A 17,395-nucleotide genomic window follows, 5' to 3' on the forward strand; every position below is an offset into this window, starting at 1 on the left:
AGGGTCAGAAAAAGCATTGCTGGTTCCACTGTTTACTTAGGAGCAGTGATATTTTTCCCGAGAGTTCCCGAGAGTGACAAGACAAGAGCAGGTTTTGCACTTATATTCAAAGTGTGAGGTGACAAGGAGCCTCAAGTCCTAGCTGCTCTTGGCTGTGGGCAGCCAAGTGTCTTACACTTAGAAGAAGAGTTTGGAATTGATATCCTGCTTTATCACTACCCGAAGGAGTCTCAAAGCGGCTAACATTCTCCTTTCCCTTCCTCCCCCACAACAAACACTCTGTGAGGTGAGTGGGGCTGAGAGACTTCAGAGAAGTGTGACTAGCCCAAGGTCACCCAGCAGCTGCATGTGGAGGAGCAGAGACGCAAACCTGGTTCACCAGATTACGAGTCTACCGCTCTTAACCACTACACCACGCTGGCTCTCTTAGAAGTTTTAGAAGAATGGAGGCAGCACGCAGCCCTCTCAGACTGCCTTGTATTTTTGAAAAATAAATAATAATTAATAAATCTGTGTTTCTGCATGGATTTTAAAGGATTCCCCATTAAAAATCTGCCTGGATAGGATGGACTTAGACCTATTCCCTCAGCGGGAACAGGGGTGGACCCATCCTTAATGGGTCCAGCTTTCCCTAGTGGGAACCAGAGAAAGGATGTGGCGCATCACTGCTCAGCTAAATGGAGCATGCAACACAGTATATAGTAATTTTAAAATAAGAAACAGATAAATGAAAATGATTGTTATGACTAAAGGCATCACATAATATATCCAGACTCCGCAGGCAGGTAATCAAATAAGCAAACCATCTTGCAGCATAAACACATGCCAGAATGCAATAAAAATCTAAATTACAATGCACATAAATTCAAGATCAGCCACTAATATTAAATTGTGATCATTTGGGAGGGAAGGGGGGACTTGAACATTAGGAGAGTTTTCTACCCATTTCTAACACACAATTGTGGTCAAGTCTGCTGCTGCACTGATGCCGTGCCACATGTCACATCGCAGTATTGCTGAGCCATACTTTGAGCAGGGCATCCAGCAATTCTTGAGCAGGGCATCCAGCAAGCAATCTGGCTGGTTGAGCATTCTAGTGCAAGGAGTAATACTGCCTCATCTGGTTTATCTTAAGCAAAAAGGCCACTCTGGCAAAAGCATCAGAGAAGGCTGGTAATTGTCCATTAGAGGGAGATAAACTACCTGAAGACTAATCTCTGGAAACACAAGCTGCAGAGCTCTCACAGCAGGAAGCTGAAACTGGAGGACCTTGTTTGTTTGTTTGTTTGTTTGTTTGTTTGTTTGTTTGTAGATGGCTAGTAGCAGTGGCAGCAGGTTTCAGAGAAGTTCTGCAATGATGAACAAGCTTAGGATCGCCCTACTGTCCTGCAGTAAAGCTTTGAAGCACATTCTTGTGGTGAAGAGAATTCATTTCTACACAAGCTCCAGATCAGGGATTCCACTGAACAACTCTCAACACTCACCTAGGCCTATCAAGCTCCTTGGTCTAGCAAATGCTCACCATAAAAAAGACCAGCCTCCTAGTGCTATGCCTCATCATCTTCCCTGGAACGGAACCCTTGGCCTATGCCCCTGATATGTCTTCCTGGTGCCTGATCTGCAGTTTAGCTTTGACTATGCCCTTGGCCTCTTGAAACCTGAGCTGCTTCTTCAGTCTCGACCTTGACTATATCCTTCTCTTGGTATCCAATGATCAGGATACGATACGATACAATACAATACGATAATCTTTATTGTCATTGTCCCATACAGAACAACGAAATTGAAAAGAATCTACATCAGACATTAAAAAACCAACACACCTGCTATCCTAGCTATCCCAGCCTGGTTAAACCCCTAAAAACTCTGATACCCCATAATGAAATACAATATACTCCCATAGAGACTACCTTACACTGCATTTAAAACCAAAATCACATTTGAATAAAAACTGTTTCTCAGGCGGCTAGTCCTAGTCTTTATAACTCTGTACCTTCTTCCAGAAGGCAGAGGCAGAAAGTGATCATTTCCGGGGTGCGCACTATCCTGTACTATCTCTGCAGGTTTCTTATGACACCTGGAAGCATAGATTTGATCCAAGGTGGGAAGGGTGCACCCAATTATTCTTTTCACAGTCTTTACAAGCCTGGACAGCATTGGTTTTTCCCTAACAGTGCAGCTCCCAAACCACACACACACAGACCATAAGTTAATACACTCTCAACAGTACAATGGTAAAATGCCATCAACAGGTCCTCTGAGAGATTATTTTTCTGGAGGATTCTCAGAAAATATAACCTCTGCTGTGCTCTCTTCATCAGGTCTTTACTGTTTTCTCCCCAGGTTAGGTCATCTCTCAACTCTATTCCCAGGATCAAGCCCTAGCTAAGGTCTGACAGTAATACAGGCACAGAAGGCTGATGTGTCCGTGCAAATTAGTATAGGGTTCTCCCAAGAGAGGAGTTAAATGACCTCAAATGGCAATAGTAAGTTATGAGAACCTTCTTCCCCCTTCTACATTAGGAAGTTTCATTTACTTAAGCTACATCAACTATAAAGGGATGCTAACCAGTTCCCATGGGCGGTACAATTCAAGAAGTGCCCATCATGCCAATAGTAGCATATAAGGTCAGCTAATAAGCTCTTTCCAGTTTGGTCAGCCATCTCACTGTGCAAATCAACCATGTGGCCCAGCATACTTTGAGACATCGCAAATAATTACTGGCCACATGCTTAGTTTATGTGAGAAGCAGGTCTTGCTAGAAGGGAAGCTCCAGACTTGGCCTGTCAGTCAACCACACACCCAGGGCAGTGAAAAAATCTCTGGAGGTGGCCTCGCCTATAAGCATGCATATAATTAAATTTTGTGCATGCCAACATCACGGCATAGTCAAGCACCTACGGTATTTTGTTTGTTTGTTTCTGATGTAGAAAGCTCTTCCGTTGTTTGGGAGTAATGTCAAGACCCCATAACATCATCTCTTTTCCGTCTATTGGAGGACATTCACTAAGTACCTCTTCCATAACAACCCCACTAGAATGAAAGAAAGCCCAAAAGCATTTCATCATCTGGCTTATTAAAATATCCTGATTAATAGGACTGTATATTTTTTTCATGGCAAGGATAGCTTACAACATTGTTTCCCCATATGAGTAAATACACCAGGCCTGCTTGACTTCCAAGCCAAATGTAGACTACCAGCCATTATGACGACCGACTAATAATTCAATGATCCTCTTTGGTATGGAAATGCGAAAACAGTGACACCCTACTCCATCAAAAGTCATACATGCCTCCGATAACTTTTACACTGAGGCTTTAGTCTCATGAACAGTCATGCACATTAAATCTGATAAAAATGAATGAGGTATAATTAAATGTATTTAACTATAAGCAGAATCAAGTACCTACATTTCCCTTTCCTTTTTGCCAATGGCATATCCACATATTGAACATTAAATAGGCTTATATTTTAAAAAATAAAAGTAGCATTTTAGAGACCAACTACGTTTGTTCTTGGTATGAGCTTTCATGTGCATGCACACTTCTTCAGATACCTGTGAGGTTGATGGACTTCCCTTTCATGCGGCTCAATGTGGTGCCTTCCATGGTTCTAGATTCAGGTAGGTAGCCTCTCTGAAGAAGTGTGCTACTGGACAATTTTATTTTTTAAAAAAAATATTTCTACTGTGTCAGACCAACATGGCTACCTACCTGAATTAAATAGGCTTGCCATACATCCAGAAAATTCCTGACACGTCATGTGTAAAAATGACAGGCAGGGTGGAATATTGTTGAATTAGCTCCAAAAGCTTAAAATCACTATTTTGGGGGGTTTCGCAAAAAAGCTCAAAATTTTGGGGTTCTTCCTAAAAAAAGCCCAACAACTTTGTGGCTGTCAGGAATTATACTTTTTGAAATCCCAAATAAGCTACTGATAGTGGGGAGGGCATAAAAAAATACTCTTGGTTCCTCTCCTATAATTTATTTCATTATATCCACAATGCAAAGAATAATTGCTCTGATTCCTGATGCCCTGTTGCATTAGTGTTTTCTAAGATAGTCAGACACACGAAAAGGGACAGGGTTCTTGCAACATTTAATAGTTGAATAGAAGCAGGACTTCCTGCATAGATTGCATGAAGACTATTAAAGAGGCAGGAGCCCCAATTTCTTCTGCAATCTGGCAATCCTCTATTTGTTCCCAATACAAAATACAGTGGTATCTCAGGTTAAGTACTTAATTCGTTCCAGAGGTCCGTTCTTAACCTGAAGCACCACTTTAGCTAATGGGGCCTCCTGCTGCTGCTGCGCCGCAGGAGTACGATTTCTGTTCTCATCCTGAAGCAAAGTTCTTAACCTGAAGCACTATTTCTGGGTTACCAGAGTCTGTAACCTGAAGCGTATGTAACCCGAGGTACCAGAATCAGAATTTTCTTCAGGGCTTAGCAGGAGAGGAAAGAGTTAGATTTCCCCATGCCTGTCCTGATTCACGCCCCACCCCCAGGGGATGCAATTTGTGTGAGTGTGCAAAAAACACATTTAACGACACATGCAGTTTGGCCCTTTTTCTGGCCTGCAGAAATGTAATTTCCTGGTTGCCCCTCAGTGCTTCTCCGCTGGCTCCCTTTCCCCAGTGGTGGCGCCTAGCTGCCTCCTCATGGAGTTGCCTTCAGCTGAAACTCTCCTTGGCAGCTCAAAGGTACCACAAGCCAACTGCCTGGAGCTGAGCAGGTGGAAGGTCAGGTTGCGTTGCCAACACACTGCAGACGTTCCCAGCACCGGTGCCACCCAGGATAAAAATGTTGGTTCCTATCTCAGCTACGTCTGCGTCTTGGAAGGTGATCAAACCACCTGATCCATCCCTACTCCTAAAAGCCCCTTGTGAAATTAACTTCGCAGAGTCGTCTTGTATTCGTTCAGAACTGTCACGCTGACAAGGCACAGGCAGATAACATGCGCATGTATTGATGGCATGAACAAATGCAGGAATGTGTAACAACAACAACAACAACAACAACAACAACTTACTGTATTATTTATACACCACCCATCTGGCTGGGTTTCCCCAGCCACTCTGGGCGACTCCCAACAGAGTATTAAAAACATGATCAAACATTAAACATTTAAAACTTCCCTAAACGCAATGATTCTACAGCCCTGGTGTAGCATAGTAGCTCATAGAATTGTAGAGTTGGAAGGATCTAGTCCAATCCTCTGCAATGCAGGATTTGTTTGCCCAACATATGATTGGAACCCATGGCCATGACATTAAGAGTCTCATGCTCTACTGGCTGAGCTATTTCAGCTTAATAGCCTGATGAGTGCAATTCTATACACATCTTCTCAGAAATAAACTCAGTTGTGTTCGGTGGGATTTATTCCTGGTCCTGTGTGGGTTTATAAAATCACAGAGATTAACACCGCAATCCTACGCAGTACCATGGAAGTAAGTCTCATACTAGGGCTTATTTTGGAGGAGGCATGGACATGCTGCAGTTCCATACACACGCTGAAGTTCTAAGCACAGAGGAACTTATTTCTGAGTAAATAGGCATTGGGCAATTCCAGGCTGTGCAAGGGCCAATCCATTATTGTTTAATGAGCAGAGGCCTATTCATGCAAAATTGTATTGGGCTCTGGCACCTTCAATAGTTGTGTGGAAGGGGAGATTTTGGTAGCCTGTTCCTGCTAACTTCCCCGTTATGCACAACTGTTGAAGGTGCCAGAGTCCTGCAATCTTTTGGATCTGGCTATTAGTTGAACAAATATTGCTGCTCTATAAAGACTGAGACATTATACTTTCCCTACTAGGTGCTATTATTATTATTATTATTATTATTATTATTATTATTATTATTATTATTATTATTTTCCTAGGTGCTGAATAGAGATGAATAGTCTTCCTTTTTTTTTTAACATAGATTTTTGCTTACTATTTCGATGTATACTTCTTTATAAGCCACTAAGAGCTTTTATTTACCGTTCAGCAGCATACAGTTTTTAAAATGAATTAAACTAACAAACAATTGCCCCAAGCTTTGGGAGCATCTACTTTGAAAAATTAAATCTCTCCCATTTGCATTCACAAAAGTTAAAACGCACCATGTGGATTTTGGCGAAAATATGTCAAACAACAAAATAGGGAGGGAAGATGAGGCAACATTTAGCCCATCCTCAATAATTTTTAAACAATGCTTTTTAGATTTATCCCAACCATAGCTTCTCGATGTGCAAAGATTAAATGCGCCGTCATCTGTAACTAAGCTGCTTTGGAATGATCTGTATCCTCAAATACAAGATACAAATAATCATAATAAATAATGTTAAATAAAGCAAGGCTGTATCAGATCTGGCATTAAACTGCAGTGTGAACCCAGGCAAAAGAATTCTGTGAGGGAGGGAGCCTATGTCCTATTCCAGTAGCTTTTCCTATCCTGTGTTAGACCCCTAGGTGGTGCAGGTGAGTTTCCACAGAAGGGAAACCCATTATTTTCGCAGTTTTCAGATCTATGAAACTCAAAGGAAAGCCACTCAGGGGAAAGTTGCGGGGAAGTCCTCTGAGACTGCAAAGTAAGTGTAGGACAAGCGAAGCACAGGGTACATGGTGGCCCTTTATGGACAGCAGTAGCTCTTGGAACACCCATGAGATATGGTCCACCTACCTGCCTCGCAGCATCTGATGGTGTGATGCCCATAGGCAACTGCAAAAAGTGCTTCAGTAGCTCGAAACTGGATATTGTCAGCGTTTTAGTGACAGACTGCTTGCTTGGCTGGATTTCGGCTTTGTTCTTTAATTCTGCGCAAGGTAAGATTTCTTTTTCATAAGAAATTTATGTTCGGGGAAGCTAGATACTCTTCGTGGCGGCGATCGGGATACAGAAATCAAAATACTGTTTTCAAAATACTTGTCATTTTTAATATTTCGCGAGAAGCGCCTCTGCTCATGGGATGTGCTGAAAGCCCTGGATTCCATATTTATATCCCCCCCACCCCCATATCTTTTCCAAACAACTGTGTGCATGTTCTCCATTGAGGATTCAAAGTGTGATGTTTCCTTGTGTTTCTTTGTAGTGCCCACGTAATACAGCATGGAGCATATATCCAAGAAGTTGGGTTTTTGCTATATGGCTATTTGTAACAATGGCTTTGATAGGTGGTTGGGTTTTTGGGGCATTTTAGAGTTTGTGCTTGGAGATTGCAGCTTCATTACTTGAGTTGTACAGAATACCAGCAATATGTTTATAACTTATACGCTGACGGGAACAAAGAATATTACTGCAAGGCACCTCAGCACCCGCCGGGATGAGGTTGATTGAATGTGGGGAATTACATACCTGTAAATACAAGTTTAGGAGCATGTACGGTTTTGTTTCCAGGAGAAAGTTTTCTCAATATTGTAGAGCAACAGGAAACGCAAGCGCTATAAAGAAAATGATTGCATTCTGCTAGATCTTTAAGCATGTTGTTTAGCATTTCTGACCAGCAGTGGAAAGGTACACGGAGACAACCGTGAGTTCTAGGGAATGCTGTTTTTACAGCCATACAGACTGAAACATTTAATGGATCTGTTCCTTGCATAACTATACCGGATCTGCTCCTCAGCTGTCTTAGAATCTGCAATAATCTCTTGAAACCAAAGCTGATTTGCACTGTGCAAGAACGTAAGAGATGGGCAGACCAACAGCCCATCTAATCATCCTTTGGCCAGCAGTGGTCACTACATTCCTGCAAATGGATAGGACAAGAACAGACAGCCCTTTGCTCTCCATTTCCATCCGTTTGCTATATGGCATAGGGGCATCTTTGACATGAGGAGCAAGGCCTGAAGGCACAGGACAGACCTCCCTCCATTGGGTGGAACACAGTCTTTGCTCACCTAAGTTTTGTAAGTTTTGCTCACCTGACCGCTTTGTTAGATACTGATATTCCTGTGTTTCACTCCCACTCAGCTATATAAAATTAGCTTTCCTTGTTTTTTGTGGCAGTGTGATTCCACAAGGATCAACTCTTCAAACTGCCTTCTCAAAGGCATCAACTAATGTAATTTCCTGCTAAAAAGCAGGGTGGTCCCTGCCTCTGCTCCAACCTGCTGCCCCCATCAAGCTTTGCAGAGAGAAGAGCACACCACGTGAAACGTCAGGTCAAGTGAATAGCTACTGACGCAAGCTAGCCAGCCATGCCCTGAATGCACTAATTCAGGGGTCAGCAAACTTTTTCAGCAGGGGGCCAGTCCACTGTCCTTCAGACCTTGTGGGGGACAGACTACATTTGGGGGGGGGGGAATGAATGAATTCCTATGCCTCACAAATAACCCAGAGATGCTTTTTAAATAAAAGAACATATTCTACTCATGTAAAAACATGCTGATTCTGGGACCATCCGCAGGCCAGATTTAGAAGGCCATTGGGCCAGATCCGGCCCCCGGGCCTTAGTTTGTTTACCCATTCACTAATCCCTCTGGTCAGTAACCAGTCTAATACAGCAGGCAGCTCCTTCCCAATCCCAGTGCGGTCAGACCCCGACCATTAAGAAAACCCTCTGGTCCTTACTAAGTCATCTAGTCAACATCTTGCCTTTGGGCCAATTAATTTTTTTTCCTTTTCAATTTTTCAATTTATTTTTTACAAATTAACATCAAATTTGTTGGTGTGACAGTATCTTACATACTCGCAAGGTTGATGGGGAGCAACAATTTCACACGTGGGGAAGGAGCCCTTTCTAAATATTATGGGCTGGATTTCTTCTTCAGTGTTCTCCCGTGCTAATAATTTGATATTTCAGTTCCTGCAGTATACGATACATATTGCAGGGACTAAAATATGAATTATATATGCCCTTAAATTCCCTTCTCAACCGTTGGATGCTGTGTGCACCCGCTGTTGCTGCTGCTAAAACTATCCCAATATTTTATTACCATGCTGTGTTTTATTGCTGCTATTATGCATGGCAATAAAACAAAATATGTATCTCTGTCAACATCTATGCAGTTTTTTCTTCCCTCCTTACTTGCATAAGCTGGAGGAGTCTAACTTTCTAGTCTCTCAGTGCAGGCGTGCCAATTCTATGGGGCTGAGGCGTCTACAGCCCCCCCAATGTCTGTTTGGACGAGGCTCAGCCCCCTCCTATCTTGCCCTGGGTTGCACAGTGTCAGGAGAGATGCGCAGAACAGTGCGGCCTGGCACACAAATGTTACATTGGGAAGATGCCTGGTCGGCGCTCTCCTGATGCAAGTCGTCATGCATGTGACGTGCGTGACATCATATGCACAAGATGTGCATCGCACGCGTGATGTCAGTCCCCCCCCCCAAGTTAGCTGCAACTCGGCACCTATGCCTCAGTGTGTGCCACTCTAGTTATTATTAGTTATTTTACTGTGCCAATGAACACGTGGAAGTAAAGACTTGGATTCTATAAATTGTGTAGTGCTAATTTATACAGTGGCATTATGTACCGTATTTTTCCATGTATAAGACGACCCCATGTACAAGATGTCCCCTACTATTATGGGGGACCCTGATTTAAGAAAATGGGGGGGAGATGTATCTGTGTATAAGACGAACCCCGATTTTGAACACTATTTTAGAGTAAAAAAAACATAGTTTTATACAAGGAAATGTACGGTACTTCTGAGTTTCTGATGCTTTGATTCTGGGATATGCTTTGAGCAATATGTTATGAGGCTCACTGCTGAAAATTTATTGAGCAAGGGCCATAGGACTGGGCATAACAGGAGCCCCATGGGGTGTTTCTTGTTGATAGGGGCAGAACTGAGCATGGCCATCATCAGATAAATTCTGAATATGAAGCTGCTGCAGAGTCAGTGAAACTGTACAAGAGCCAAATGAATGCAAGATAATGAAAAAGAAAAAGTAGCAATTGGCTCAGGTGGGCAAAAGGAAGTCAGCTAAATGACTCAGATCAAAAGTATTTAATTTAATCTTCCTTGGCTGAGGAATTCTGAAATATTTCATTTAAGAAAGCCACCAAGGAGAAAATAATTATTAAATGTTAATGTTTGTAATTATTCCCCCAAGACTTTTTTTTTCATTCTTGAATACACAGGCAGAAAAAAGGAAAAACCTAAGCAAAGGAAATAAATTGCCCCTGGCAGCGGCTTTCCTGGCTTCAAACAACATTCCCTGTGCCAAAGTTTGACCTTGCTTAAATTGACACAAATCTGGAGTTATATACTGCTCTTTGATTTCTAGTGAAATCATTTGGAATAGTGATCTATGCAGGAAGCCACAATGGCCCAGAGTCTATGTATCTCACATGGGACCACAGCAAAATGCATGCATGCGCAACCATCACACATGCCATTTGCGCATGCCATGCAGAAGTGCAAATAATATGCAGCCCAAACCTGTGCATATCTGTCTCAGAAGTAATTAATGCAGTGCTCAAAGGAACTTGCCCCCTAGTAAGTGGGCACAGAATTGCAGCTTTAGACCACCAGTTAATTAAACACTGCTACTTATAACTGTGAAATAAATGTGAAGGCAAATATACTGAGTGCGGGAGGGCAGAGGTGATGTTAATAGCACTGCTGAAACATTGTGTTTAGAATTATGCCCACTTTGACAAAAATACATTAAAAATAATTGGAAAGCTACTAACAGATGCGAAAGAAAGAGGGGGGTTTGCCCTGCCGGACTTGAAGTTATATTATGAATCTGCAGCCCTCTGCTGGTTGAAGGATTGGATTTTGTTGGAGAACACCGATGTCCTCGACCTGGAGGGATTTGATAATGCTTTTGGGTGGCATGCATATTTGTGGTACGACAAGGTTAAAGTTCATAAATCGTTTAAAAACCATATTGTCAGAAGGGCAATTTTTATGGTCTGGTCAAAATATAAAGACTTATTGGAGAGTAAAACTCCGAGGTGGCTCTCACCGATGGAGGCCAAAGCACGTAAAAGACTCAATATGGAGGCCCACTGGCCTAAATATTGGGAAATAATTGAAAAAATTGGAGATAAATGGAGGTTGCAGAGTATGGAAAAGTTAAAAAACAAGGTGCGAGATTGGTTGCATTATGCTCAAATCCAGGAAGTTTTTAAAGCGGACAAAAAAGTGGGTTTCCAGGAGGAAAAATCGAAACTAGAGACAGAGTTGCTTGAGCCAAAATCTAAGTTAATTTCGAGAATGTACAACTTGCTGCTTAAATGGAATACACAGGATGAGATTGTTAAATCCTCCATGATAAAGTGGGCGCAGGACTTGGGGCACAACATTATGTTTGAAGACTGGGAAAGGTTATGGAACACCGGAATGAAATTCACGGCATGTAGTGCCTTGAAGGAAAATATTATGAAAATGACATACCGGTGGTACATGACCCCAGTCAAGCTTGCAAAGATATATCACCTGTCCGATAATAAATGTTGGAAATGTAAAGAGGAGGAAGGGACATTTCTACACCTCTGGTGGACCTGCCCGAAGGTGAAGGCCTTCTGGGAGATGATACATAATGAACTAAAAAAGGTGCTTAGATTTACTTTACCTAAGAAACCGGAGGCCTTCCTCCTGGGCATGGTAGACCAGAGGGTGGCTAAGAAAGATAGAACTTTTTTTATGTACGCTACTACAGCAGCAAGGATCTTGATGGCAAAGCACTGGAAGACACAAAATCTACCCACACTGGAAGAATGGCAGACGCAGCTGATGGATTATATGGAACTGGCTGAAATGACTGGCAGAATTCGAGACTCGGGAGAAGAAGAAACGGAGGAAGTTTGGGAAAAATTTAAGGACTATTTGAAAAAGCATTATAAATTGTATGAATGTTAAAAAATGCTTCTCTCTAGGAAAGTATAGCTTCAGTATCGGTAAATCTTTGAATTGGTAAATAAGGCACAACAAGACAGAAGTGGTGTAATGAAATAATTTTATTGTGTTGAAACTAAAAATTAATGGGTTCGGATTGAAATGTCTAGAGACCAGATATCACGATAAAATGGAAGATATATTATTATGTTTAAAATAAGTCAACAAATTGCTGAGGTTTCGGTTTTACAGAGAATGCAGAGTCCGGAAGAGGGGGGGAGTCCACTAGATTTATGGAAACATGTATTTGGAATTTGAATATTGTATATTATAAACTTAATAAAAATTATATTAAAAAAAAAAATAATTGGAAAGCATTCAAGAGAAGAGTTATGAGAATTTTTAAGGATTGAAAAACAAGCCTAGCAGCTAGCAACTTAACACGATCAAGCTATTTATCATATCAAAAAAAGTTGAGGGGGTGAGTTGTCCACAGGGTATAAATACTTTAAGGAGGAGAAAGTATTTCATAATGAAATGCTCTCTAACCTAGAAGAGGAAGATAAAATATTAAGAAATGCACAAAGTTCAAATTCATTCAAAATAGGCAGGAAATAAATTTCTAATGCTGAGAAATAGACCGCTAAGAAATATTGCTAGGGAAGTGCAGTTTTGCACCAGCCGTTCTGTAAAACAAGCCAAATTGTATTTTAGAATATGGTTTGACCCAATGCAATATGCATGTTATTAAATGCTGCATTTTTAAGGAAATTAAGGTTGCTATCCTATTCTATACTCCGTTTCCTGGGCTTAAGGCATCTTTTATTCAGTGGGGTTACTTTTGAGTAGACATGCAGGATTGCCCTGTAAATTATGTTTAATGGTTTCAGCCAGAATCCCATAAGTAAAAAATCATAAAAAATGGACTTTGTTCTGCTTCAGTCATGCTCTGTCTATGCCAGTTCCAAGTATAACTTAATGGTCTGGTTGGGATGTTTATGCCGAGATTAAGACTATGGAGGAAGCCTTTGCACCAATACAAGCTCTTTGTCTGCATGGGAGGGACTGCAAATGCATGGTACCACTAATGTCACAAATAAAGACTTGAAATGTGCTTCCAAGTGAGTCTTCTACAATGCAGTGAAATGTCAACTTAGACTCCTGCTGACCTGCTTCCTGAGCTTGGAGGCCTACAGTCTCCTTGACTGGTTGTGGGGCAGATAGTCCCACAGCAAATATGCTATTACTGTCAGGCTCAGAGCATGTATGAGTCACTAGGCGTCACAGCAGGAAGGTATCTAAACAGACCCTGAAGCACTCACACCAGCTCTGAAACTTTCCCCTTCCACTTTAAGGCAGTCCTCCTACCTATTTCATGTGTTGAAGGACATATATGTACTCACAAGCATTCTCTGCAGGGATGGTTTTGGGACAGGAGAGAGCAGCAGGTCAAATCAAGCTATAGGTGTGGCCAATGGACCACCAGTTGACCATGCCCGATTTTGACAAAAAGAAAAATACGAAAAATGAGTCGCTGGTGTGTGTTTTGGGATATTTGTCCCCACTGGTAGCTGCTGCCCATCAGGACTGATGAGGTGGAAGGCCAGGAAGCCAAGAATAGGTGGAGTCAGAGCCAATGGCAGGCAGAACCAACTAATTCTAGTTTTGCTTCCATCCTCCTCGCTATACAACATGAAATCCTGAGACTAAGGAGGAGAAAGCTGACAGGCAGTGCCATCGCTTGGACAGGTGGGGACCGGCAGAGAGTAGAATAGGGTTAGTAGGGCAGTTTCACATTCACCCAAATGAACCAGCTTTGTACCCCATCTAGCTTTCCTCCAGGTCTAAAGCTTTTAGGCCCAATATACCTTGGCCGGCTTGTAAGCAGGGTACCCATTTGAAATGATACAGGGAGCCACAAGTCTGAAGCATCATGAACAGAAAGATAAAGGATAAAAGTCACTTCTGATGTGGTGGGTGTTGTTGTTGTTGTTAACATCAGTAAAGTGGGCATGGACCTTTTCGGTTTCCCTCATTTTTGTTAGAAATGAATCTACACTGGGGTTTTTTTTTTATTGGTGGTAGCTTTTTATCATCAATCTTTCATGCCTGCTCTTTCACATCTGCTGCTACTTAGGAGTAGGAAACTTGCCTCATTTATCATTCTGTAAAGCTGATTGTATAACACCAAAACCAACTGCAAAGCTATGGCCTACTTTCAGCCTGAATGCCAGAGCTCCAGGGGTATGCAGCATAGGTTTCACTCATCTGCAGTTTTCAGAAGCCCTTCCTTTTACAAAACACACAGGATAAGATTCCAACACACCATCTACTTCTGCTGTGGGGCATCTCCTTTATCTTCTGCCCCAAGCACTGGGGGGTTGGAGGAGCCTCTAGAGACAATCTCGGTGATTCACAGAGAGAGCAAAGAAACCAAGCATCCCGTTATGCAAAGTAGATATCTGGGTTGATTTTTTAAGATGTATGTACACATGTGTATCTTCTTTCTGGAACAGGAACCGTTCACACATGTAGATTGGGTATAACTAAGTGATGAATTGCAGGTGCGAAGGAAAGATTTGCGCACCGCACTCATAATTTTCATTTGGCATCAGCTCACCTCAAAAACAACAACATGCCTTTCAATGAGACAGCCCACACGTTTGACTAAAAGTCATCAAGAGATGAGTAATCAAGGAACAAGCAATCAAGTTCACATGCAGAATTTTCACAGATACATTAGAAAGGTGGGGTAGAAATGCTTTGACCCATAAGTATTCAATAGCTTAAAGACTTGAGTGTTTTCTTTTTAACCTGGGATGTCATTTTAAAATAAAGTTAAAATAAAGGCAACGGGGGGGGGGGGGAAAGGAAGAGCACACTTCAAAACACCACAGGATCACTAATTAAGGGGGAAAGGAAACTCATGGATTACAAGCCTTAGTCAGTGTATCGCAGATAGGCCTGTGGGCCAATTAGAGTCAAACTGCCTACAGAGATGCTTCTGAGTCATGAGATAACACCGTCATAGTGTGATTTTCAAAACATACAGATGTGAAGCAAACTGTGTGTTTACCACAACCTTTTCGCTAAAGGGCCTGAGGCAGATAGAGTGATGGTTAATATCTTCACAGGAGCCTTCTGGCTGCAATTCTCCAAACACGTTTTCTGAAATAGTGCCATTGATCCTGGAGAAAAACCCACCAGCCACGAACAACAGCTTGCTAGGGTTTGGAGAGAGCTTCTGCTTTTGACGCCTGCCTGGGACTGCAAACGGCACAAGCTGATGGTGGTGTCCTGCCAGGTGCTTTTGAAGCGATTTGCAAGATAACACACAAGAGTAATTAGTATTTGACAGTTGACATCTTACGAGGTTTCACATTTGAAGCATGCCAGTGAACGGTGCCAACAAGTCTAAAACATTCAAATCTGAAGGTTCAAAATGCAAATGTGAGTTATGTTTTTTAAATCTCGTGCAAAAATCTGATGGGCAAAGTTGCATGAAACCTCAGGTATTTGTTTCAGTTTTATTGTGGACCAAGCTCGCCATGGAATTCTACGGACTTTATTCTTAACTAATTAACAGCAGACAGATGTTGTGCTATCTTATCTCTGGATGGAAAATAAGATGGCAGATGGAACAATTTTCAGGCTCAATTTAAAGTGTTGCTATCATAAAAGGTAAAGGGTAAAGGGACCCCTGACCATTAGGTCCAGTCGCGGACAACTCTGGGGTTGCGGCGCTCATCTCGCTTTATTGGCCAAGGGAGCCGGTGTACAGCTTCTGGGTCATGTGGCCAGCATGGCTAAGCTGCTTCTGGCGAACCAGAGCAGTGCGTGGAAATGCCATTTACCTTCCCGCCAGAGAGGTACCTATTTATCTACTTGCACTTTGACGTGCTTTCGAACTGCTAGCTTGGCAGGAGCAGGGACTGAGCAACAGGAGCTCACCCTGTCGCGGGGATTTGAACCGCCAACCTTCTGATCGGCAAGCCCTAGGCTCTGTGGTTTAACCCACAGTGCCACCCGACTCCCGTTGCTATCATGAAGGTAAAGGGACCCCTGACCATTAGGTTCAGTCGTGGCCGACTCTCGGGTTGCAGCACTCATCTCACTTTGTAGGCCAAGGGAGCCGGTGTACAGCTTCCGGGTCATGTGGGCAACCAGAGCAGCACATGGAAACGCTGTTTACCTTCCCGCCAGAGCGGTACCTATTTATCTACTTGCACTTTGACATGCTTTCAAACTGCTAGGTTGGCAGGAGCAGGGACCAATCAACGGGAGCTCACCCTGTCACGGGGATTCAAACCGCCGACCTTCTAATCGGCAAGTCCTAGGCTCTGTGGTTTAACCCACAGCGCCACCCACATCCCGCGTTGCTATCATAGCCCTTGACTATTTGGGAAATTTATTGGAAGGGTTCTTTACACATGCATGGACATTTCTAGGTGTCCAGAAGCCAGAAAAGAACTTTATTATCTCTCTTAAACAAGAGTAGAATGGGAACAGAACTTAAATTGGTCTTAAATTGGTCTAGGTCACAGCCACACCATATATCTGAAGCACATATAACTTCTTCCCAAGAATCCTGGGAACTATAGTTTATCTCTTGCAGGTTTACAATTCCCAGCACAGTTCTGGTGCTTCTTTGTGGGAAGCAATGTGCTTTTAATGAATGGTGTGGGTGTGACCCTATTCTCTGATCTGCCACTAGGAAATATCAGGGTATCAAGGACAAAGTCTTCTCCATGGTGGTCCCACATCAGTGGAACTCCCCCAAAAACATGGCTTGCCCACCCTCTCATGGTGTTTAAACTTATCATGAAATTACTACCCCCCCCAGCTTTCACTGCATTATTTACAAAATAAGAAATTGGGATTGCCATATTAAGCTAAATATATATATCAAAAGTAGCCATTAAGCAACATCAAATTAAAACATGGTGACAACATTTTAATCTGATGTTATATGTTTATATTGCTTTTGGATTAAACCATTAATACAATACATATCAAAACAATTCATACGACGACATCTGAAAAGTAGTGACTATGGATTGTTTTATAAATTGTTTTGACATGTATTGTATTAACGTTTTAATCCTGATTTCTTATATTGTAAACTGTGTTGTGAGGGTTTGGCTCCCAAACAGCAGGATGAAAATGGCTTAATGAAAACACTAAATAAACAGGATGGCTGCTCACATCTGTTGCCTGTGAAAACACATCTGATAGGCTTTCTTTACTACTCATGTTATATAATTCTATACATAACAGAAGTGTTGTTCCATGCAAATACTGCTACTAATTGCCCATGGTATATTATCCTTAAACACTCTAGAAAGAGTTAATAATACAGTGGGATTTCAAGAATGTTACAGCTACTGTGAAAAATAATATACATGAATATCTAATCATAGATTAGGGCTGCCATACGTCCAGAATTTCCTGGACATAGCTGGGATTCACCTGTCAAAACTGGCATTCAGGCAGAATTTCCGCTAACCTATATAAAAAAATAGCTAACAACAACTTTGCCAGAACAAAGAACAAAAAAACCCAACAACACTCAACAACTTTTGTGTCTGGATTTTCACTTTTTCAAATATGGCAATCCTATCCTA

At 42.1% G+C, this 17,395-nt stretch overlaps 1 protein-coding gene across 1 annotated transcript in view; it reads left to right on the forward strand.

Moving 5' to 3' along the window:
- The first annotated feature begins 6,514 nt into the window (after window positions 1-6,514).
- EDAR (ectodysplasin A receptor) overlaps window positions 6,515-17,395 on the forward strand; it is a 78,261-nt gene continuing 67,380 nt past the window's right edge. Inside the window, exon 1 of the mRNA XM_081907442.1 lies at window positions 6,515-6,809. The gene's annotated coding sequence lies outside the window, so the exon portion shown is untranslated. The remainder of the gene's footprint in view (window positions 6,810-17,395) is intronic.

This window comes from Podarcis melisellensis (assembly GCF_964234715.1).
Source record: "Podarcis melisellensis genome assembly, chromosome: 4".
NCBI classification, from domain to species: domain Eukaryota; kingdom Metazoa; phylum Chordata; class Lepidosauria; order Squamata; family Lacertidae; genus Podarcis; species Podarcis melisellensis.